The sequence below is a fragment of the Ursus americanus genome, chromosome 7, assembly GCF_024610735.1.
Source record: "Ursus americanus isolate L20-20 chromosome 7, mUrsAme1.1.p, whole genome shotgun sequence".
NCBI lineage: Eukaryota > Metazoa > Chordata > Mammalia > Carnivora > Ursidae > Ursus > Ursus americanus.
Window position 1 is genome coordinate 26,292,001 of NC_142133.1, and position 25,342 is coordinate 26,317,342.

At 40.6% G+C, this 25,342-nt stretch overlaps 1 long non-coding RNA gene and 1 other non-coding gene across 2 annotated transcripts in view; both read left to right on the forward strand.

Annotated features, from left to right (window-relative positions):
- Window positions 1-24,294, forward strand: part of LOC148109652 (uncharacterized) — a 30,514-nt gene extending 6,220 nt beyond the window's left edge. The window contains exons 2-5 of the long non-coding RNA XR_015725191.1: window positions 3,279-3,433; window positions 10,580-10,701; window positions 19,848-20,109; window positions 23,481-24,294. This is a non-coding gene — a long non-coding RNA (uncharacterized LOC148109652). The remainder of the gene's footprint in view (window positions 1-3,278; window positions 3,434-10,579; window positions 10,702-19,847; window positions 20,110-23,480) is intronic.
- Window positions 15,150-15,253, forward strand: LOC123786174 (U6 spliceosomal RNA). The gene has a single exon (XR_006777905.1). It is a non-coding gene; the product is annotated as a U6 spliceosomal RNA (small nuclear RNA).
- Window positions 24,295-25,342: the final 1,048 nt, after the last annotated feature.

Here is a 25,342-nt window from a genome sequence, read left to right on the forward strand (position 1 = left end):
CACACGCACACACACACAATGGAGTTGGAAATTTCTTCATGCTACACTCAGATATGCAGAAAATAAATGCTGCCCTTTAATTTCTAAAAACTCTAATCTGGTCCATGTAATTCCACTTCACTGAATGGTAAAAACAACTTATTATCCATTAGCAGTATTTCAGTCACTTCTGGTTTGTAGGTCTCCTTTCATTTTAACATTCAATCCATTCAAAGTTATGATGGTTTATATAGTCTTCTTTGAAAGATGTAGTCTCTTGAGGAAAATGCTCAGTCTTTGAGACTCTCCTCTTACTGCCCCCTCCTTCTCTTCCTCAAGATGATGTCCTGGTGTCTGAGAAACAAGGCTATAACTAACACAGACTTCAACTTAGAATGAAAAACGAAAAGGCAAAGAAGTCCACTCTTCTGAGATGACTGATGTCAGGGAAGCTCCTCAGTCCAGCCCAGGGCACATGGCTTGCCAAGCGAGGGTGACACCTTGAAGCAGACATTTGTGCACAGCTTTCCCAACCCTAAGGTACATGCCTGATGAGGGGCTTGATCGGAGGCAGAGGAAAGGGGTGCTTGAGTCCTTGTCCTGCATCTGGTCCTACAGCTCTCTATGGCAAGGTCTCTTCTCGGCCTGGCTGCTCTTTGCTCCGCAGGTGTCTACAGCAGGTTTGAATTGGGATCTGCTCTTCTGTTGTTTGGTCAGTACTCTCAGATAACCCCTGGATGCCTCTGACTCACCTCAGTTTTGGTTGATGCTTTTTGATTCTGTGCTATCTCACGTAGCCAGCCTCTGTCCTGGAAAGTCCTTTAGAGTGTCTGCTGGGAAGGCGCCATGCCCTCCATCACAGGGAGCCCCATGCTCAGCCCACAATGCTCAACTAGGCTGTTCTGAGTCCTCTCTTTGAGGAACATTAGCAAACGTCTGGGTCTTGCCAAGGCAACATGGGAAGTGGGAACAGCTTACAGAATATAAATTCTCCACCTTCCTCTTCCTACCAAGGCAGTACCACTGGATTCCTTTTATGTGGCCATTCCCCATTGTGCATCTAATTGAGATAATTTCAGCTTCTACCTGAATTTGAGCTGTTAAATTAATGGAAGGTCAGAGGAACAAAGGGAGAGGTTTTAAGAAACTTTTGTCAAATTTACAGTGTGTATTCTGTGTCTCATCCCAAGTTCATACTTTTTCCTCATGAAGAACTTGAACCTCTGTGAGGTATCTTAGTGCTACACCGCCTGAGTCCAGAAAAATTTTCAAGGGAATCATCTGCTTCAGTGCTTTTGGCTTCTGCTGAGTTTATGTTTATCATCTAGAATAACTTTTGGTGAAAACTCACAGCATGCTATACAGAACCAATTTTAGCTGAAAGTTTGCATTTCCGCTCAAACTCTCACTTCTTTCTTTTTAAAAATAATTAGTGCTCTTTGCAATTGTTATGGAATTTGAATAGTAGCCTTTTGAAACTTAACAGAATCAAACAGCAGAATTTTCAACATTGAGAAGATAAGAGGTTTCCTTCTGGTTTAATTAAAGGAGCAGGAATTATGGAACTTTGTAGCCATTTAATGATGTCATTAACGTGAAAGCTGCCTAGCTGTGGGGGGAGACTGCCATGGGCCACCCTGCAGATTGAGCCTGATCCTTCAGGGCTCTGTCAGTGCTCAGACTGTGGCTCACTGCATTTTTGAAGGCTTGTTAACTAGATGGACACATTCGTTAGAAAGATATTTAATAACTTAGTTAAAATGACATCGATACATATTTTCCTAATAGGTTTTGGGGGGGGTTGTTTTGCTTTTTGTGTGTTTTTTTGGTTAGAAGTGTTAAACATGGACAGGTCACCTCATAGTATTAAAAGCTAAAAACGAAAATTTTCCTTCAGTGTGGTCAGCAGGTGGTTAGGCACACTTCTGGACACATATATCAGGTGGAAAAAATAATATTACCTTTGCCATACTGATCCTAGATGTTATTTATATTTATTTATTTACTTTATAAATAAATATTATCTATTTAATCCTATGCACCAAGGCCTTTATTTTCCCTCATTTAATCCCCTCAACAAACCTATGAGGTAAGTTTTATTATCCTTTTTTACAAACAATGGCACCTAGGCCTCACAGACATTAACTGACCAGCCCTACATCCCACAGCGAATGAGTGGGATTCTATGTAGGCATTAATGACTAGAAGACCATCTTCTTACCTACTGTGATGCACTGGCTCCCGTCCCTACGCTATCCTACCAAATTCGTTAGGAAGCTCAAATACAACCAGGCATGTAAATACATAAGCTATTTTCAACGTTTTCTCTTTCTTTTCAAGGAATTTTTCCCTCTCTATGTTCAGTTAAGTTTTTGTATATTTGCACTGTTGATAAAAATATATAAAGGAAGACAGTGAAAATAACCATATGACATGTTGATGATTATAAATAATTAAAAAGAAAAAAAGGATATAATGGCATCTGCCTATTTGCACCATTTTTTAAATTTGCTTTTGGTTTCTGTCAGAAGAATCATAAAATTATTTAGAGTTTGTGTATTAGAATTTGTGGTTGGGAGGGAATTATCTATGATTTTCCCTATGATTTGTATCACAGTTAATAAAGAAATGTGGTCGAACTCCTATTAATGTTATCACATGAAAGAAAGTTGTCTGGGAAATTATATGCTCTCTGGGAGATACACTCTCCTACTAAAATTATCTTCCTTGAAAAAAACATACACGTACATGAGAAACGATTTTTTTCAGGAAGTATTAGAATAAGATTTGCTATTAGAACATTGAATCTGTGTAGCCTTCCAGGATGGTGGGAGTAGAAGTTGGAGCAGAGTGATACAGAAAGAAGGGGAGATAAATATCATTGAAAGACTAACTCTTCCATGTCATTGGCACAATTTTGTTCTGACAAATATGAAAGATTAAAAAATAGAAAGCAGACATAAACACTTTGGGGGATATACATTTACTTCACAAATGCAATTAACTAAACATCTTCCAGCTATCTTCAAAATGCCCTCTGCTAAGTCAGAAAACTTTTAAATTGACCACATAAACTCTTGACCCCTTGGCCTCGGGGCACCTTATCTTGTCTAATCAATCAACCCATGAGAATTGTTTTTGAGTTTCTATGAAGTTCTCCAGACTCTGATGATCCTTTGTCCCTTCACACCCTCATCTTGATAGACCAAATTCCATCCTGGTTTCTCCTTTGTTATACAATTTGGTCTTCTTTTTACATTCTAGACTTTCTTCATTTACTTTTTAATTTCTCTTTACAGACTCCCAGTGCCATTCCAAGAAAAAAAAATAAAGGCGCTTTCAACAAGTGGACAAAACTGCTTCAATCAATAGATTTTTGCTTTTCTCTCTCCTGGAATAATTGCTGTTTTTTGCTTCCTTGCCATTTCATCATATTCCTTGAGATGGTGGTAAGGTATGTATACTATATGTCGGGAGAGAGTCTTCTAGGACTCTACACAAACTCTTTTTTTTCCTCTTCCATTAGTTAACTAAAGTGCGTATCTGGTCATCCATGTAATTTTCCTTCAAGAATACACTGGTATTTATTTTCTTATATGGGGGCCACCCTTCCTATAAGCATAAGCAAAAACATGTTTGGGAACGTTTCTTTCTCATTACCATCTCCCTTCCATATCTCCTCTTCTATTTCAAATCCCACTCTTTGTTGGTCCCTCAGTATCACTGAGATGCCCTACTTTTGTGTTCTTATGATGTATTGTTCAATTGTAGCATTTTAAAACAACATCATCCAGTTATTTGTCTTCGTTCTCCAGTAGGTGCCTCGGTGGCAAGAACTATGTCTAACTTGTATCCCCAGGATTTAGCACAGGATGTAGTCCATAGTACAGGCTGGGTGACAGCAGATGGAAAATAAACTTTCAGTGGAATTACTGCATGAAATGAAGGGTGGGATATTTGGGCTAAGGGAAAGGATTGCTAAGGAAGAATAAGAAAGTAATATGAGTTGATTTGGAGAATATGAAAACCTAAAAACCAAGTTCTGTTAATATCTGCAGAGTTCCTCACTTTTCAGCTGTGGAAAGAGAAGAGAGTACTTTGCTTGACCCACAGGCGTAATCTAGCTCCTCCCAAGTTAGAGAGTTTCCAGCAGAGTGAAGAATTAAGCACAGACTTGCATTATTTGCTGATGTCCTCTTAATATCTCCCATAACTAAAAGAAGAGTACAGTATAAGGAGCTTCTATGAGCTCTGAAAGTCGATTCATTTTAACATACACGTATCGAGAGCCCACTTTGTGTTGCAACTGCGGATACAAAGACAACTGGGACATTGTCTCATAATAATTCCCTTTTCTCAACCAAATTAGCTATTCTCGTCACTACAGCTGTCTCTATATCAGACATTCATAACACCACTTAAGGGGATCTCTAATACTTTCTTGTGAAGAACTCAAAATGGCTTCTTTTCCTATAGGTATGCCATTCTTCTCTGCCCACTGCCAATTTAACCTTAAGTTTTCAGTAAATGAGATAGCCAAATTGGGTTCTAGTAGTGTTGAATTGGTAGTTTCTTGGGGTGCCTGGGTGGCTCAGTCAGTTAAGTGTCTGCCTTCAGCTCAGGTCATGATCCCAGGGTCCTGGGATTGAGTCCCCTGTCGGACTCCCTGCTTAGCAGGGTGTCTGCTTCTCCTTCTCCCTCTGACTCTGCCACCTGCTTCTGCATTCTCTCTCTCTCAAATAAATTATTTTTTTTAATGTTAAAAAAATAGAAATAAATTGGTAGTTTCGTACTATATATACATTTTTATCTATCCATTTAAAATGTGTATTGTGCAATGACCGTACACCTAAAATGTTTCTATCCACAGGAATATATACATGAACGATATAGAAAATATTCCTATTTTCACAGACCTTTTATGCCCATGCAGCAGACAATAAACAAACATGTAAATGGTATCAGCCAGCATTTTTTTTTTTACAACAATGCTGTGAAAAAAATAGCTCTAAAATCTCTGAATTAAAACACCAAACACTCACTTATCTCATTAGCAATTCTGTAGGTCAGCTGGAATTGCAGGGTTCAGCATGCCATGGCTTGAAATTGTCAGTTGAGATCTGATCCACTAGTCCAGAGAACCCAGATTCCTGAACCAGTTGCTATCTGGGACCTGTGCTTCTCATGAGGAATGGCAAGAGTGCAAGAGAACAAGCCAGATCATGCCAGTGAGTCTAACACTCTGCTTCTCTCACATTTATTAACATTTTATTAACCAAGACAATTCACATGCCAAGCCCACTATGAATGGATCAAGGAAGTATTTTTCATTCATAGTGGGAATACCTATAAGTCCTATGGGAAAAAAATGTGAATGTATAATTTTATAATAGGAAATAAATGAAGAATTAACAATAGTAATTCAATCTCTCCACCCGTGTCTACCCTCTTGGTCACACTTTTTTAGGATCCCTCTGCATTTGAGATATACTCAGTGTCATTGCAGGAAACCTACAAAGGCCCACCCGGTTATGGCATCAGGTTCAAAGTCCATAATCTCATGATCCATGTCAGGTCTAGATGGAACTGCTCTTGCTGTAGACATCTATGCTGTGAATTGAAAAGATATATTATCTGCCTCCACATAGCTAATATAAAATGTTGGAATAGAAACAGGATAAACAAACCCTTGCAATCAACGTGGAGAAAACTAGGAGAAAGATAGAAGTCACATGGAAGTCATGGCTCTATAGCAGCTTTGAAATTCCGCCGGGTTAATTTTGCTGGTTCCCCTACCGAAAGGTTGGTTTATACCTTGTGAGGCCCTGGTTCTATACCAGAGAGTTGTCTACTCTGCCCTTGGAACTTCTTCCTTTTCCATCTTGGCCTTTCTGACAAGTACTGGAGAATATGCCCTTCTTGGTTGCTGAGCAGATTTCTCAGCCTGCTTCCTGCCTGTAAAATTTTGAGGGCCCAGAGATCTTTATGTATCTCAAACAGACATAGTCTTTTAAAACCCAGGCTAGTGACAGTTTTTCCAATACAACTCTCTCAAATTTTTGTGGGATTCCCATGTAGATTCTAGTCAACTACATGTGCCAAATGCTTAACCCACTGTTCTTTTAGAGACATGATTCTTTCTAGATGTAAGTATAGGTCCTTTGCTCATTTATGAATTGCACCCTCAATCTCCTTAATCTTTTCAGGGGTGTGACAACCATTTTTTTTTCTTTGCCGTATGGCAGTGTTGTAATCCCACACCTTTACAGAGAAATGGTTTAAGTTTTCAAACTTACAATCCCCAGAATTCGTAGGTTCTTTCAATTCCCCTCAATCCTCCTTGCAAACTAGTCAATTTTTTTGCAAGCTCATTTCTCCCTTATAGTTACTTATCACATCTGGATAATAGCAGCCAACTCATACCATGAATACTCTGCCTCAGAAATGTCCCAGCCCATGCAGTATGTGCCCATAGTACATTCTTCTGCCTTCTAAGTTATTGCAGCCAATGGTTTTACCAAGTGTTTTGTTACTATTACAATATGGGTTGTCATTTTTTTCCAGGTTCTTATACAGTTTTTTATCATTTCCTCTCTACTTACTACATGATCCCAAACCAAATGATGCATATTTTGAAGGATTTTGACAGCAGAAGGCCACTTTTGGTATAATTTCTATGTTAATTAGCAATTGTGACATTAATGATGAATTTGATAAACCTCACACTCAAACCCAAATATCAGAGGCTCAAACAACAAGTGTTTATTTTCTTGCTAATAGTCCCATGGGTTGGCTGAAACAGCACTACTTCAGGTCATGGGGGGCTTGATTCTAGGCTTCTGATTAGGTTCAGGTTTGTTCTAACTATCGTCATTCTTCTTAAAAAAATGACTACTTATGACATATTTTTCTTACAGGGAATAGTAAGAGCACCAGGACACAAGCAAGACACACAGCATATTTAAAGTCTCTGTTCTTATCAAGTCTGCCAACATTTAATTAATCAATGCAAGTTAGTCACATGGCTAAGCCTAACGTCAATCGGCTGGGGGTCATTTTCTACCTGTAGTTACATGGCATGCATATTATAGCGGGGTGGGAATCAAGAATTGAGAACAGTTCGATCTAGCACACATACTAACAAGAAAATATCAACTAGTATAAAAGCTGTTAAGAAAATAAAGCAGGGTCATGTTTAGAGAATGCCCAGAAAACTGTTAAGAATAGTTTCTTGGAGATGACATTTACACTGAGGCTGAATGTCTTCCAGTCTGATGGAATAGATGATGTAAAGACCCAGATGTGGGGATAAGCTGAGGGTGATGGGGGAACTGAAATAAGACCATGGGGAGGATGGTGGGAGATGAAATCAATGAAGCAGGTAAAGGTCAGGTTATTTAGACCTCTGTTGTAATTACTGTCATATGCGATATCATTCTGGACATTTCAGAGGATTATTTACCAAATGCTGAAAAATAATTGTGAGTTTTACTGGTTGTCATGATAACCCGTGAATTCAACCGGTCTGGAAATTTTTATACAAATTGAATTTTATAATCAATTTCAAATAATTTACCCTTTTGCCAGTTCTTATTGGAGTGTTGGCCTACTAAGTTGTTTCGATGGGAATACGTGAAGATTTTAAGGATTCTAGACTAGGGAGGGACCAGCTAAAATAAGAGAAGAGGTGGCCTCTGAAACTACTTAACTTCTTACCAACTCCAGGTATTTATTTCCTCCTGAGCTTCTTAGAGCTAAATGGAGATATAAAGGCAGTGGAGCCTCCTTTCTCCCCTTACTCTCACTCTTGGGGAAAACCTCATATTCCCTTGCTCCCCACAGGGTTTTCTAGATCTAAAATAGTAACAGCTCTGATTGCTGGTGATATCTCCCCCTGGGGAAGTTATGTGCTGGCACTCTGGCCACGGTGGCCAGCTGGGATGTAAACCCTGGAGGTGTAGCCCATGCCCTTGAAAAGTTCATGACTGATGAGGCCGAAGAATGACTTTCAATGGGACATGCGACCACAGAGTGTGGGTACATGCCAAGTTGGTTATAAGTATCTCAGAGTTTCACTAAACCAAAACCACAAAGATGCTAAACACTCAAATGCCCAAAATTATGAGGTCTTGAGCACTCTGTAGAAATGACCATTGGTCTTTGTCCTGTGTGAAAACTTTTGTTAAAAATCGGTATTTAATTAACCAGATTTTCTTTTGTCCCATCTTTCTGTAGACTTGGAGAAAGGAGAACTATTCTCTTTTCAAATACGTGAAAAAGGTAAATCAAAACCAGCGACAGGGAGAAGCTACTGCTGTCCCTGGGTTATAATGACACCTCCACAGGTGTGCCTTTGACTTCTATTAAGAAAACCAGCTAAACAGGTGAAATACACAGCTGTAAATTTTCACCGCAGCATCTTTTAGCAAGAAAGAGGCCGTGTCTAGATGAATCAGAATATCCTGGCCGGCAGAGCTCAGATACAATAATGTGGTTTTTCAGGAGAAATAAATGCGACAGTGTTTATTTCACACGCATTTGTTTGTCAGACTTCAGAGCACCGGGCAGAGATCAGTTAAGCATCGCCACCTGTCCCATAGGTTGCACCTCATTTTCAGGTGGGTCTCTGAGGTCATTAACACTGAGGCAGCTCATCCTCTGTTCAGCTCCTGTGCTACAAGATAGGACAGGAATCCCGCCAGGAGGAGGACGTGGGTCCTGGCTCCTAACCATCCCCGCTGGACTCCAGCTGCCAGCACCGCCCAAAGAAGAGAGCATGCCGCCTGGCCTGAAGAAAGCTCTCAGCCCAGGAGAGTGGCAGGTTAAAAGCCTATAGGATGGTTCAATCAAAGGCATTGCCTTCCTCTGTCCTGTGCCGCTATTGTACATTGGAACACATGCTGCTAGGAGACAAAGAGGACACACGTTTATTTTCAAGCGTAGGACTTTGGAACCACTTGGGAAGAATATTCTTGATTGAGAACCAAAACATTCCATGATGCTTAACAAACCTGCAAATTGAAAAATCAGCATCGGCCTGTGCAGCCAGGAGGCAGGAGAAGGACTTATACCCTGAAAAAAAAAATTCAAAATATTCCTTAAATGATATTTGTGTGCATTTGCAAAATTACCGCTTTCTGAATCAAAGTCTCAAGCTGTTTTCATCTGAGAACATATGTTGTGCCGTGAGACGATATCTCAGCTGCCGCCGCCCATGACATACCCCGCCGCATTGCATAATGGACAGTCCCGCGAAGGAGGCACTGCAGCTCCGTCAATGCCCCTGTAATAATATTTTAAAATAAATGATATGCATCATTAAATCACCGAGGATGACTAACTCAATTTTAGAAAACCCACAACTCCAGCAATCATAGTTACAGCTCTGATTTGAATATTTTCACTTTCACCTGAGCAGCCAGTGGGAGCCAGTCAAGCAGATTCGCATCCAGACTGTGCTCTCAAAGGAGCAGGAAGGAACCTGTGATTATGTAGTTACAGTAACGTCGGCTCCATGCCTCCCATCCGCCTGGGCTTTTTAGACTTTTCCTTCCTCCCTTCTTGCCTTCTTATTTACATATCACAGGCATCCTCTTTGTAAAGTTATTTTAAATAATTTATTAGATTGATCTTTTTAAAATTCTACCCTGGCTAAATGTCATAAGGAGAGGGAAAAAAAAAGTCTTCTAAACTTATTTAAAGGTTTCTACTGGAGTAGGCCAGTTACCTGCTTCACTGCTGATATTCTAAAAATACCTCCATGTCCGTACTATTATCCATTCTTCACGTCCAATTGCTCTGTTATGGTAATAGTCAGAAGCACACCATGCAGTAATTACTTACAGCTGACTGAAGAAAAGAATATTCAACTCCCCCACTGTTCCACTAGAAGGTCTTTATGCACTATTAACTCATTCCTGTTTATTAATACTCTACTGGTAATTCAGACTGCTGCCTCTCAGGTTTGTAATAGGAGGACTATTAAACAGCAATTACTGACCATATGGGTTGGCGAATATTTGTTGTTTTTTTTGGTGGGCATCCCCCCCCTTCCGACTTGTTTTTTAAGAAGCCATATTACAACATAGTAAAAGTAACATCACATCTGCATGAGATTAACAGGCTTGGCAATATTTCTCCCTTAGAAAATGCGAATTTATTCCCAGATTATCATTACTGGCTTAGGAGACCGATATCAGGGAGAAAGAGGAACATGGGGGAAGGTTGTGCATGTGTGGGAAGACCCCTACTTTGGATGATACTTTGGCTCTTATCTTCCCTGTCACTCCATAGGCTGTTTTCTCTTCCTGCCTTTGAGAGACACTGTCCCACCCTCAACTTCTGAAAAAATAAGCATATTTATTGAGGAATCCAAATCGAATACCATTTTCCCTTTTGAGTTCCCCCAAGCATTTGGAAGTAGCCGATTTAAAATTGAGCATTTAGTAGATACATCCCCCAAAGAGCAGGTATGTCTAGGACCATGGGAGATGGCGAAAGGCCCCTTCTGGGAGAGGGATGGCGTGAGTAATGGGTTCAAGTGGGGCAGGCAGGTGGTAAACGATGATTATGGTAATAGTAACGTGTGCCTCTCTCACAGGTAGTGAGCTCCAAGCACGTGGCAAGCATTAAATGCATTGAAATGGAGATGCATCTTTGAGATAAATAGGAGCCCAGGAGCTGAGTTCCATGGAGGAGCTGAGGAGTTGAGATCCGGAGGAGGTAAGTCACTTGGTGGGCCACCTCCACTGAGGCAGGAGTAGAGGCTGCGTGTCTGCACTCTCGACAGCCAGCTTTTGCTCCAGAGAGGCCAGCCTCCTTAGTGCTCCTTGGGGCTTCTCTTCCACTCTCTCCCCATTCCCATAAGGGTCATTCTCTGTGTCCAGACCCTTTTACCCTGTCAACAGATAGTTCAAACCTCTAAAAATGCTAGCTGGCCCCAATCTCACCCTTTCCGTTCTGCCAAGCAAATCTCGTGTCTACCGTTGGTGGGTGATTGTAGCTGGTTTAGCACTCTTCCTTTGTTACCTGCTGGTGTTACCTGTGGGAGGGCTTTCTCTCAGACACACTCTAAATCCTTGAAGACAGGGCCCATGTTCTTTAAACTTTTCTTCTATTTATCCCTGCACCTCCTTTGGTAAGGGACACTCAGTTGGTGTTAAGCAGAGGTTGGAAGAATTCAATGGAAATATGTTAGGGAACAAAAGGACGCCAGTCCCTACGTTTCCTTACTCTATGGAGAGGTAGGAGTTACAGTTTCTGTGTTAAGAATGGAAAAGCAAACAAAAAATCAACAACAACAAAAACAAAATGAGAAATATCAGCCCCAAAGCATAATAGTACCAAGGGAATGCGTAACATATAATTGACGTTCAATGAAATGAATTCAATTAAACGTGTTAGATCAGATCAGAGCTTCTTCACAGAGGGTCTAAGCCTTAGGGAAAACTGCAAGGAGTTTACTTCATCCATGCCCTGATTTGAACTAGAATCCTGGATTGTTTATGGCCTGGAGGATCCTCAAGGGGAAGGAGTGCTTCTAGAAGAATTTCTGCGGTGGGCTCCTTTAAAACACAGACTGATCCCAGGCCAGATCAGACCTACTTGGGATGATTCGAAAAGCACCATAGGCTCAGCCTGGCCCCAAATGTCTCATAGACTGAAGGACCTGGTAGGCACCTTAGAGATTAGCTACTCCAATAGATTTCCAAAGCAATTTTGTTTGTTTTTATTACTACTGTTTTTAAAGCAGAATTTATTTTTTCCAGTTAAGCATTATTCAGGATACTGACACAGATGAAGATGGAACAGCTCTGGTTGAAGTCAGGTTGCGAGGTATAGATGCCCAATGTGATAACACAGCTGATAAAGCCACAGAGACCCTCCTAGGAGACCCTACTGTACCTCTGTGAAACTATCTGAACACTGTATGAAAAGCAGTTTCCTACTCCAGCACCCTTTCGATACAAGTGTGTAGACTGAATGCGTAATTTCAAATCCACACACTTAGACAACAGCAGGATTATCTCTGGAAACCAGTCTCCTGGCTAATTAGCTAAGTTGTTGGTTTGGTTTGTTTTTTTTCTGTATCACCTACCTGTGCTAGTGGGTTACATCTTCGTGACCAGCAGGCCACTGTTAATAGGTACAAGTGGGACGTTGGAGGACCAGCATATTGGGCCTCCTCTTAACACCAAGCTGAGACAGATCTGAAGTCCAATGAGTCAAGGTAAATTGGATGGAGTACGCAGAAGCCCTTGACGATCCTTAATGCCAAACACATGTGGGGCAGCGGTGGTTCATTTCCACTTGTCCACTCCTGCACTTCATAGGTGAAGTCTCAGCTCTGGCTTCAGCTTATTTGTGTGTCGCACATGTGTCTGGGCCGGGATCACACGTGTGTACCTGTTGCAGTCCAGCCCGAAGTTGAGTGGAACTGCCACAGGGACTTGCGCGGGGTGTCGGAAGTTCTGCTCCTTCCACTCACAGCACAGTATACATTGTACTGTCATCTTTTATGGTGTTTAAAATAGGGCTGGGGGAGGGGTGGGGGTGGGAATGTCCACACTGCACACTGTCCTTTCATTCTTTCACTGACAGGCACCGAGGATATAGGAAACAATAAGACATGGGGACTCAGGGGATGTGGATTCCAGACCCGATTTTTCACCAGTTAGCTGTGTGTCTTGGGGACATAGTATTTAACCTCTCTGTACCCCCAGGTCCTCATCTCCAAAATAATGACCTCTGGCCCAGATTTGCTTCTAAAATATCTTTGGATTCACTGGGCCAACAAAAAAATATAATGGTCTCTATATAGTAACTCTGAGTTAAATCGTATTAAAACAAAACAAATGATTATAAATAGTCACATTATGAATAAAATGCTCATATATGCCAAGAATTTTAAATTAGGCTGCATGACAAAAACATTTATCTCTGATATCAGTGAAAACTCGAGATAAGTCAGTAAAGATGGTATTACGCCTTGTAAATATCATCCAACTGTGACTTGGAGCTGTGGGACTCTCCCCATGGGTGAGAACATCTGGGCAGTCTGTTGGCTTCGTTGCAGGCATTCACTTACTCAGTGCATACTCACTTTGTTCTTACCATGTCTCATTATTCAGTTAGTGAACACATATTAAGTTGATGCCATTGATTCATTCAATAAGTGTTATTCAGTGCATCTTTAAGGAGGAACCTGCTACGTATGTAACACTGTTTTCATGGTTAATAATAATAATAATAACAATAATGATAATAGTAAAAAGTTAAGTCCCTGATGATGAAGAGCTAATACTCTCATTCAGGAGGGAAAATATATATGGTAAAAAGAAAATAACTGACAGTGATAATAAGGGTCCAAGAGAAGTATAAAGGCTATAAGGGCTGGGAGTGTGGGGGACTGGTTACGTGGCTAGTGTGGACCAGAAGGGTTCTAGCAGGCCTCTGGCTGTTCCTTGACATGTGATAATATTAGCACAGGTGGAGAGGATGAGAGGAAGAGAACAGGATGTGCAAAAGCAGTGAATTGGGTAAGATTAAAAGATGTATGAATTTAGTAATGATCCAGGTCCATCTGGAGAAAAGGGTTTCCGTAAGAGACTAGTGGAAGCAGTGAGTGCGGAGTCTTCCATTTTGGAGAAGTATGGAAAGTCAGGTGAAGGATTTTGGCCATTATCTCACAGGCAGAGAGACTTTTCTTTTTCTTTTTTAAGGTGTTTTGATTAATGGAAATGTTTTTATTAGTGAAATCACAGAAGAGTCCTAAGGACCAACGCGGAAAGAAAAAGGGAGACTGCAGAAAATCACTGGGGGAAGAGGTGAGACAAGAGAGGTGTTAAAACCTCAGAAAACATGACTGAGGCAGCAGAGCTTGGAGGGCCCATGATGGAGGCAGAGCCCAGACGGAGCCTCCATTTTGGGGTTCAGCTTCTCTTGCTCTGGATTCTGTGGTCTAGAAGGTAGTGTGTGGTACAAAAGGAGATGTCTGGCAGAGGATACTGGAGGAAGAGAAGAACAAAAGGAAGAAATGGGGAGAAGATAGATGGAGACAGAGAATCAGACAAGAGTGAGAGATGAGAGGAACAAAGAGCACATGGTCAATGAGGTGGAAGACAAAGGAAATTAATCAAAATTATTATGTGGCAGGTTGGAGTTCAACTCACAGATTCAGGTGTGCAAGTAAATATAACCATTTTTTTATGTGAAATTTTCTCCTTCTGTTTCAAGGCCCTGTTTTGCAGGAGGCAGTCACGTCAAGCCAGTCTCTGCAACTTCCTCCCATCAAATCCCTGAGATTGTCTCTCATTTTCAGGGCCTTCCATTGTACCAAGGTGATGGAGGTGGCTGGAAGGGGTGGGGCATCTGCCCTTGGTTTCCATCTGTCTGCTGGGCATGTGTCAGTACTGCCACAGTCACCAAACCGTACAGATGACCTTTGAGGCAAGCTGCATTCAGGGCCTCCCAGGCTGCTTCTGTGCTCTTCTCCTCCACTACAGTGCTTGCGCCATGCTGGGAGTGGGGAAGTCCACCAGCCCCTGGGCCTGGAAGGACCTCGCAGTGCCATCTTCTTAACAGAGTTGCTATATCCCTGGCTGGCTTTTCCTGGCTTTCAGAAAACAAAAGTATCTGAGGTTCTGACCCCCTGCCTTCTCCCCACCCCCAGCGACCCAATCCCATGGTAGGACCAACCTGTTTCTAGATCTTCCACCCTTCCACTCTAACTTTCCTCCCTTCCCTCCCCCACAAATGCAGACAATTGTCTCTATTCTTGAGGGCATCCCACCTATGATGAGGCTCAAACATTTATAGGCAGGAAAAATGACATAGAGGGTTATGTGGCTTACTTAAGGTCACACACCTTGTTAGTGGAAAAAAATGAGTAAAAATGAAAACATGCTAGCTTGACTACCTTTTTCTTTTCCTTCCTCCTTCCCTTCTTTCCTTTTCTCTCTGTTTTTCTCTTTCTTTTTTTATTACTTTCTTTCCCTTCTTTCCTCCTAGTTCCCAAGAGGACTTATTACGTGCCAGGTAGCATACAGATACTGGGTATATCATATTGAACAAATGGAACATACTGCTTTCATGAACTGCCATTCTAGTAGGGGAGATGGACATTCAACACGTGCATACACAGACTCACAATTTAAATTGTGGTCAGTCCTCTGCTCACTCTGGCAGCACATATACTAAAATTGGAATGATACAGAGATAAGCATGGCCTCTGTACAAGGATGACAGGCAAAATCAGGAAGCATTCCATATTTCTTAGAGAACAAACTGATGGTTACCGGAAGGGCAGTGGTGGGCCAGGGGATGGATTGAGTAGGCAGTGGGAATTAAGGAGTGGACTTGTGATGAGCACTGGGTGTTGTATGGAAGTGTTGAATCACTATATTGTACACCTGAAACTAATATAGCATTGTATGTTAACTAACTGGAATTTAAATAAAAACTTAAATAAATTGTAATCAGGGTTCTATGAGAAAGCTCTAGAGAGGATTAATTTAGATTAGGCAATCAAGGAAGATCTTTCAGAGAAAGACACATTTGAGCTGAGAACTCGAAGACAAGGATGGGAGCATTGCAGGTAGAGAGGATGGCGTAGGCAAAGACTTGATATGTTCACGAAGCTCAAAAACACTTGTGTGACAGAAGTACTTCAAAAAGGGAAAATGGAACAAGATGTGGTTGGAGAAAGACAGGATCAGTCTATAGGGCTATATCAGGCAAGTTAAGAAATTTGGAATTTATTTTAAGCTTAATAGAAAATAAATTTAAGCAGTGGAATGACATAATCTGATTAACATTTTAAAAATTATTCTGGCTGCTCTGTGTAAAATGGGCTGAAGTGAGGAAGGATGAAAAAGAAGAGAGTCATGGGAGTTGGGGGCTCTTCAGCCAGTCCTGGGGAGAGATGATGTGGCTTTGGAGCAGAGTCCTCCAAGTACAGATGGAAAGAAATGGAAGAATTTCCATGTTTTGGAGGAAGAGTTGTCAGGTTTTTGGATTTGAAGTGTTAGAGGGACAGATGTCCCCGATTTCAGACATGAATGACTGGTTGCATGCGGTTTATTTACTGATGAGAAAGACTATGAAAAGAATAGGTTTGGACAGGAAGATTTTTAAAAAGATTTTGTTTATTTACTTATTTTGAGAGGGGGGAGGGGCAGAGGGAGAGAGAGAATCCCAAGCAGACTCTGTACTGAGCAGAGGGCCCGATGTGGGGCTTGAGCTCCCGACCCTGAGATCATGACCTGAACCAAAATCAAGAATTGGATGCCCAAACAACTGAGCCACCAGGCATCCCTGGACAGGAAGATTTTTGGTTACCTGCAAGAAGATATTTCATCTTGTGGTGGTGTGACCATAGCAGAGACGATGGTGTAGACTAAACTCAGTGTTTCTGATTCCTGAGCATGAGAAAGAAAACATTTACTAGCCTTCTCATAAATTGCAATATTTTAACCAAGTTCAAGAAAATGAACTTTAAGGAAAATATGTCATTTTTCTTCCCAACTCATGTGACCACCCCACCTCTTTCTGTGGTAATTTGGCATACTTCATATGAGTAGGGATATGGTGAGATTGTGAGAATTGATGGCTAACCCTTCAGGAATTTTCTGAGTTGCTTATTAGGTACAACCACTATTAAAAATTATATAAGGAAAACTTAGAGAAATTATGTTACAAAGAAAGGTATATATATTCAACACTTATCTCTTCCCAATTATCTTCCCACATTCATCTGTACTCTTGAGGTGTTTAGGTCAATTGCACCCTGTGCTAAAATACTACAGGATGGTGCACTACTGTGCCTCTCTTTCCCACTCTGTGCTCAATGCCATCATGTTGGGAGCCTGAACTCAGCCATGGTGGGAGTATTTGTACCTTGAAATGAGCACATGCTGCAAATCAGGGCTTGGTAAATTGTTGAACTGAAAACTTATGAAAATGGTGGGGAGAATGTCAATAATACAGATTAAAGGTATCTTGGGTTTGTAGCTGTTACACTGTGAAAAGCATAGAAAGTTAAGAAAACATTCAAAACGATTATCTAATCAGCAAAGAAGTTGCCGATATCATTGATGGAGGGAAGTTCCAACACTCTTCTTTGCAGTTTCACTTTTGTCTGACTTGTCAATGTAAAAAAGTTATTGAGTCAGAGATTGAATAAACAGGTGTGGGTTTTTTCTCAATGGCAAGAGTGAGTGGTGCATTTCTACACTATCTGTAGGCAATCTTTATAGCCATGGGTTTGTTCGCTTTTTTTTTTTTTTAAATGTGGGGTAACATAATGGTCTCAGCAAAATCCTGTGCTGAGACACCAGTAAAGCTACATGAATTCAGGGTAAAGCAGGAAAACCTCTCTCTCTCTCTTTCAGATCCTGCATCTAACTCCTCACCACCTGTTGTTCATTCTGCAACCCATAACTCTCTCCACTTTTTGTCCACTCTTTCTGCTGACATTGCCCTAGTTGAGCTCTTTGTCATAATTTTCTGAGCTCAAAATGGTTCCAGCATGTCCCTCTGGGTCTTCTGCCACATTAATGCTAGGAGTATTTATTTTAGAATGATGAAACCAGATTCAGGTGCCCCAGAAGATGTGGTATAGAGTTACAGAGGAATATTATTCAGCCATGAGAAAGAGGGGGATTTCTGCTGTTTGCAACAACTTGGATGGACCTTAAGGGCATTAAGTTGAGTGAAATAAGAGAAAGACAAATACTATATGATACCACTTATATGTGGAATATAAAAGAGCCAAACTTAGAGAAACAGAGTAGAGTGGTAGTTACCTGGGGTTGGGGAAAATGGGGATATATCGGTCATAGGTCATAAACTTTTAGTTGTAAGGTTAAGTTTGAGGATCTAATGTACAGCATGGTGATTATAGCTAGTAGTACTGTATCATATACTTGAACGTTACAAAGAGAGTAGATCTTAAATGTTCTCACCACAAAAAGAAAATGGTAATTATGAGACATGATAGAGTGAGTAGCTAATACTATGGTGGCAATTATTTTACAATTTGTAAATATAGGGACGCCTGGGTGGCTCAGTCAGTTAAGTGTCTGCCTTCAGCTCAGGTCACGATCCCAGGATCCTGGGATCGAGTCCTGCATTGGGCTCTGCTCAGCCGGAAGTCTGCGTTTCCCTTTACCCTTCCCCGTGCTCATGCTCTCTCTCGCTCTCTCGCCCAAATAAATAAATAAATGAATAAAATCTTTAAAAATTATAATTTGTAAATATTATCAAATCAACACATTGTAAAACTTAAACTTATACAGTGTTAAATTTCAATTACATCTCAATAAAGTTAGCAAAAATAAATTAAAAAAATAAACATTGGTCTTCATGGTCCAAAAGACTCTCTCTGGACATTTCAGTATGTATATGAGGCCCTTCACTGGGTGTCCCTATCCTACTTTCAAACCTTAACTTCCATTTCTCTCACTCCCCTCACACAGCCACATCACCACTTGCTGGCCACTGAGTATGCCATGCACTTTCAAATGTCCATGACTTGCCCCACTTTTCTACCTGTGATCTCATTGTTTTAAAGCCTGGTCAAATGTTATGTTCTCATTTAAGCTTTCCTCAGTCTCCCCAAAACATGGTCCTGTCAGTGTGCCCTGCTATCAAGCAGCACATTGTCTTATCATCACTCAGGTAGGTGTCTGACCTGTCCACAGGCCTTGAGGGCAGGCACCTCAGACCCTTGAGTGCTCAGCACAAAGCAAACGCTCAAAAGTTTTTTGGGTATTTTTCTTTCCCAGTGATTCACATGGACTGAGAACCCTTCACTGATGTCATCCACAGCCCTGAAATGAAGTACAATTTATTGGAAAGCCCAGGACCCCTGATCAACTTGCTAAGTAGTGGTTTGCCTAAAATGAACTGCACACGTGGCGGCTATTCCAAGTTCTTCATCCCAAGTCAGCCACAATACACCACTGACTTATCTGAAATCATGTCACAGAACACATTTGAAGATTTTCTCTTCATGTCAGGAGGTTCCCATCATACAGTTAGGTTTGATGAATATTCTCATATGCATTTGTCTAGTTATATGCTAAACAATCTCTACGTTAATTTATTTGCAATTTAGACAACTTACTTTAATGTCATGTTTGTTGCTGTCCTACTGTTTAAAAAAGCAGTAGGTCTAGAACGATCCTTGGACGTCAGAGCTCAATGCCCTACAGTCCATAAAAAGTAAGTGACATCATAAGAGTGTTATTATATCCAGGCTCTGCACACTGATATATGCTCCTCCACGCCCATGCATAAGGTCTAAGTTTCCAAGCGCGTGATATTAGGTAGTTAAAGCACAACGATGTTAATTTGTGAAAAAGTATGACTTATATAGTCATGCAATAATCACTAACCCAAGACTAGAATTAAGAGGAAGTAGACAAAATGGGTTTTGTTCCCATGTATTGGCCAGATGACTAGTACATCCATTACTGTTACGGGCTGAATTGTATCCTCCCAAAATTCATATGCTGAAGTCCTAATGCCCAACACCTCAGAATGTAATTGTATTTAGAGATAGGGCCTTTAAACAGGCAAAGTTAAAATGAGATCACTAGGTTGGACCCTAATCCAATATGACTTCTGTCCTTAAAAGAAGAGATTAGGACACAGGCATACTCATAGAGGGAAGAACTTTTTTTGACACTGAGAGAAGTCGGTCATCTATAAGCCAAGGAGAAAGGCCTAAAACAGACCCATTCCTCATGGCTTAGAAGAGGCTAACCGTTGCAACAATATGATATTGGGCTTCTAGCCTCCAGAATTGTGAGAAAATTAATTTGTTTTTTCAGCCTCCCAATCTGTGGTACTTTGTTACACTCTAGGATCCAAACGAGCGCACAGTTGAGGTCTTGCCTCCAAATGGACATGTAACTCACCTATCAAGATGTATCAGAAATGAAGTTTCAGAAGATATTGTCACGGCTAAGGCTACATATAAACTCTGTGTCTTGTGACTCCAAAGCAGTGGCACTTATGGTGGGAAAGTCTGGAAGATTGGAATGGCCCCTTTTAATACTGTCCCATAGCTGTCAATACCAGTACTCTGCTTTCTCCTGGCTCCAGGAAGTGTCTAACTTTTGCCTAGTAAGTATAAGCCAACCCATGCTAAATAGTCTTTATAAAAGAATTGAGATTCAAGAATGTCATTGCATGATTATTACAACTGATTCCCATGGTCCGTGGTTCAGAGCCTATTCCTTTAGGAAAGATGTGAAATCATTGCTAAATCTTAGCTTTGAGGACATAGAAAAATGGAAATGATTGTTATTTTTCCCTCTACTCTAGAAACCCCATTGAATCCCATTAAGAGACAAGTCCAGCTATTATAATAGAAAACTATGTGAAATGGCATTTTCTAGAATAGCAGATGTCAGTGCTTTCAGGATGTATGGCATCAAGATGACTATATATTTCGTGGCCTATAGATTAGATAACAAGTGGACAAATCAGGGATCTCGTATAAGAAATGTGTTTACAACATCCAAGCTTGTTCTTAGATATTTATTAATAATGATTTTTCTAACCAAATAATACCAAAACTTGTTATTAATATTGATCATAGGACACTTGTAAATTTTCTGCCATATTTATGCCTCTTGCCTATATTTGATCCCTCTGATAAATAAGGTGGATTTTCCCCCAAGCAATAGAAATAAATAGGGCCCTAGTAACTGATGACATTTGCCATAGATCAAATAACAATTTGGAGCTGGAGGAATGACTGGAACCTTCACCTCTGTACCAATCACTAAGATCTAGGGAGAGACAAGAGCTGCCTCACGGTCCTTTACACATGTTGATTCATTCCAGTTTGGGTTGTTTTCACTATAAAATTTAGAAAGGTAGTGTGTAAAACAGTCCCTGGGCCTTGGTGAGATTTCTCAAAGGCAGTCCACGTGAGCAGTTAGGATGAGAATAATCATCAGTGTTTCGCAGTATGTGCTCACTCCAACATCCAGATTCTTATTCGGTCTCCGAATTTGGGACAGTTTGACATCCTAACAAAAGGTAGTTTAGTCATCTTGGTAAATGACTTCATGTAGGTTATTCTTCCAGGATGTAGTTCTACCAAGCAAAGAAAACAAAACTGAACAAAAACAATGCTGGAGCAGGTGTTCTAGCCGTTGGAGAGAAGTCATTAGCGTGACATTACTCACTCACTTTGTTTCTCTTATAATAATATATTATTTATTAGAAGCATTGCTTTTTTCTGTCTGTGTCACTTTTTATAAATTTCACATCTCACATTTTCCCCCATTGGGTGTGCCACAGCACAAGCCAGTTATGTTTGCAGAAGGTGAGCCAGAGAATTTGTAATCCTGTTTTGACTAAAGCGTTCTCCTAACCTTATTTAGAAACCAATACAACATTTTGCAAGACACTGCTGGTACTTTTTTGTCTTTTATTTGGGTTTCTCAAATCCAAAATGTTGCATTTTAGAGCTTAGAGGAAATTAAAAACAAAAAGCCTATTTCTCATGTCCCTCCATTGAAAAGCATGAAAGGAAGAGAATCTGAATTAAATAATTCTATGAACACTGTACTAAGCAGACCAGACACGGATCTTCATGGTAGTGCATTTTCTTGCAGTGTGCAAAGAGCAGTGGTACAGTGGAATGCTTTCCCCTCATCAGACAGTTGAGAGTAAAACGGATTCCATTTTCTAGGTATCTTATTTAGTAAAACTAAACAAAGCTTCTGGATTTAGAGCCTTTAAGTGAAGACAATAGAGTGTGTTAAGTAGCCAGCTAATATTCTGCTAAAAACCCGACAACCCTCAGGGAGGCCTCATAGAGCGTCTATTATTGGATTGTGAGTCTCATCCGACATGTTTTTGATTTGGATAACTCCAATTCTAGCCCATTCCCTCGCCATTTCAAGCAGCACTATCACAGTTCAGGCAATCAACAGAGACCTGGAGGAAGAGAACATTAGATCTGCTCTTGGGAACGCAGGGGAGACAGCATGTTAAAACTGGGGCATTCGCCTCAAAATTGGGGCATGTGGTGCTCTTACAGAGAAGACTCTCCTCAGAAACTTGCTGTCATTCCCTCGAGACTGTATCAAGTTAGCTTGGATGTGGCGCGATGAAAATGCTACGGATGCAGCAGGAGAGAGAGTTTCTTTTCCTAAGATGATTACCGCCAACAAAGAACTCATGTCAAAAATAAGTAAACTTACCTGAAGAGTTTAATAAGCACTGATTGGTGGAAGGAGAGGGAAGGTGAAACTTGGAAATTGTGCAATTCCTGCATGTTCATCTTCTGTAGTCTGGCTTGGGTGAGTAGGGTCACTTAGAAAGGAAAGTAGGCCAAAATGAGAGGCAGACAATAAAAAGGAACTTTTTTTTTTTAATCAGGAAGTTTCCCATATTATTGATAGTGTCATTGTTAGTATCTAGTATTTCCACTAGAAACACCAAATATGCAAATAAAAAAGTGGTCATGAACGTAGTCACTTCACAATTAGCCACATTGATGGAAGACAAAAATACCTTGGGGATTTGGGGAAGTAGAGAGAATACATACACTTAGACAGATTATTTTTCATTACCTTAGGCTCCTATTGGCATTAATAATGTTTCACAAGGGCTTAGAATTTAGGGAATAGGCTGAATAAAAATGAACAGGTACAATATAGCCGTGAGTGTGTATGAACGCCATCCAAGGCCAGCATGATTACTGCAGCTTCCGCTACAATTAGCACACATTTACTATCCCCTCACAATGTGCCAGGCAAAGCTCTAAGTCCCCTCTGTGATAAGTTATTTAAATCCCCACAACAATGGGAATTGTTATTTCCATTTTACAGAAAGTGGAACCAAAGCACCTAGAGGTTGAGTAACTTGCTCCTAGGACCATGGGACTCATAGCAGAACTAGGATCCAAAGTGCATTATTATGCTTCTTCACAACGATGACTCTATGCTGCATCTGTAATGGGAGGATGAAATGGAACTCAGATCTGAATGGAGAACCTATATAGGAAATAGGCCGTACATGGTTAATTAGCTAACCTGTAGGGTTTTAAGGAGTTGACAGCTTAGGAATAAGTCAATTCTAGAAATAGTTTAGGAATACATAGTTGAATAAATCCTGGTATAATACCTGCTCATTCTAATACACAATATGTTTTAGTTCTGTAGGACCTCGTGGCCCAATGATATATACTTTGAATTCTTTCTTTCTGAAATAAACTAATTGAACTCATGAACAATAAGGCATGCTCGGTACTTTCACCCATGTACACTGATTTGAATAACATTTATTGAAGTACTGGGTCATTCCATTTTTGAATCTCTGTCTCTCATCCTGACAAATTTTGGTTGGATGGGAATTACATGGAACTCATCCTAAAAAAAAAAAAAAAAAAATATATATATATATATATATATATATATCCTATTTCACTGAAGATATTACTTTATAACTGTGTCTAAATGTCATTTGTCTTCTAGACAACGCAGTAAAGAGAAGAGCCCAAGGACTTGAGAGAAGGCTTAGAACGTGATGATGGAGGCATAGCTCTGCTAAGGGAGATGAAGGGACTTTCTCACCCCTGGTTCACTTGAATGTGCAGCGTCCAGTGAAAGTGACAAGAGAGGATGGTGTTTGTGAAATGTACACATGCAGTGACATCCTCACCTTTCCCACTGATGCCACTGTAGATGTTTTGCCAGCCCTGTCTACACTCTCCACACAGCATGGTCTACTTTGGCGGGCCCTTTACCGAATTTTTAACCCTTGAAGATGCTAAGATGGAATTACACATATGGTACGAACAGAATGAATGGAAGCAAGTGAGTGCAAAGAGACACATACATTTAACCTCAGGAAGATAGACAAATAGGTCTTTCTTAAATTGGCACAGAACTATTGGATCGTTCTTTATGTGATTATTCCTTCTTAATTTTGGTAAAATATTTCAGTTTGGGGAAATACCTTTCCTCGCTAATAAGATATAAGAAGAGAACACTTCAAATATTTGCAGCTCTTCCTCTAGAATTTTGTGCTAATTTTGCCTCTCTCCCTCCTCTTGGTATTTCTTTCTATGCAAATCATACTTGTATATTTCTTCCAATGTATTTTTCATGAAGAAAACATAGTAGAAAATCAAAGATAAGCAGAACCGATCAAGGCAGAGCTTCACCTTTCTCCATGAAGTGCTTCCAGACTTTTTTTTTTTTTTTTAAGATTTTATTTATTTATTTGACAGAGAGAGACAGCCAGCGAGAGAGGGAACACAAGCAGGGGGAGTGGGAGAGGGAGAAGCAGGATCCTAGCGGAGGAGCCTGATGTGGGGCTCGATCCCAGAGCACCGGGATCACACCCTGAGCAGAAGGCAGACGCTAATGACTGCACCACCCAGGCGCCCCGCTTCCAGACTTCTTTAGATGTAATGCTCTTGAAGGCAAGAAACATGTTGATTTTATCTTTGTTGGTGTCTGGCACATATTAGGTACACAGTAAATTATCTGACTGTATCAATTAATGAGTAAACAAGAATGGATGAAGAAAGTAGATGTTTTTGTAAGGCTCTCAAAGATGATTTATAGAACATTTTGGAAATGGGCCCACTTTGTTTCCAAAGGAAATTTTACTTTCAAATTAAAAAAAAAAATTTAGCCAAATGAGATTTTGGGGGATTTCATGTGATTAACTCTTTACATTATCTCGTAGTAATTATACAGACATCTCTATTTATGTAAACATGGTGAATGCATCATAACACTAGAATAAGTGTACAAATACTGCATGTCAAATTAGGTTATAATCACTTTCAAGGGACGTGATTTCCTAGTTAAACAGATTCGTTTACATCTTGCGAAATAAAAAATAAGTGAAAATAACTATATAAAATCAGGCTTACAGCTGGACAGATCTTCTTGGCAATGGTCCAGGCACTGAGCGGGGAAAGCCCCTCCAGCTGAGGGATTCTCAGGATGCCCAAGATGACGGCAGGCTCGGCCTGGAGAGGGGCCTTCAGCTGCCGTCCTGACTGCTCTGGGTCCCTGGCTATCTGCGGGGAGATGGGCTGTCTTCACACTTCAGGTGAGATGCTCCGCTGTGAGGGGTTTGGGGAGGGATGGGGGAGGGGAGGGAAACTTGCTCTATAGAGGAGAAAACAAAGCCAGTTCAACCTTTCACCCTTAGGTAAAAAGCATAATAAAATAAGTCAGGGATCCTCTACCGAAAAAGCAAATAGTTGAAGTAGCATTGGCATCATAGGGGCCTAGAGTCAGAGTTTGAGAACCTCTGATCATCTGGTCCAATGCTGATAATACAGATGAAGAAACCATCCACAAGGCGAGAAGTGGGA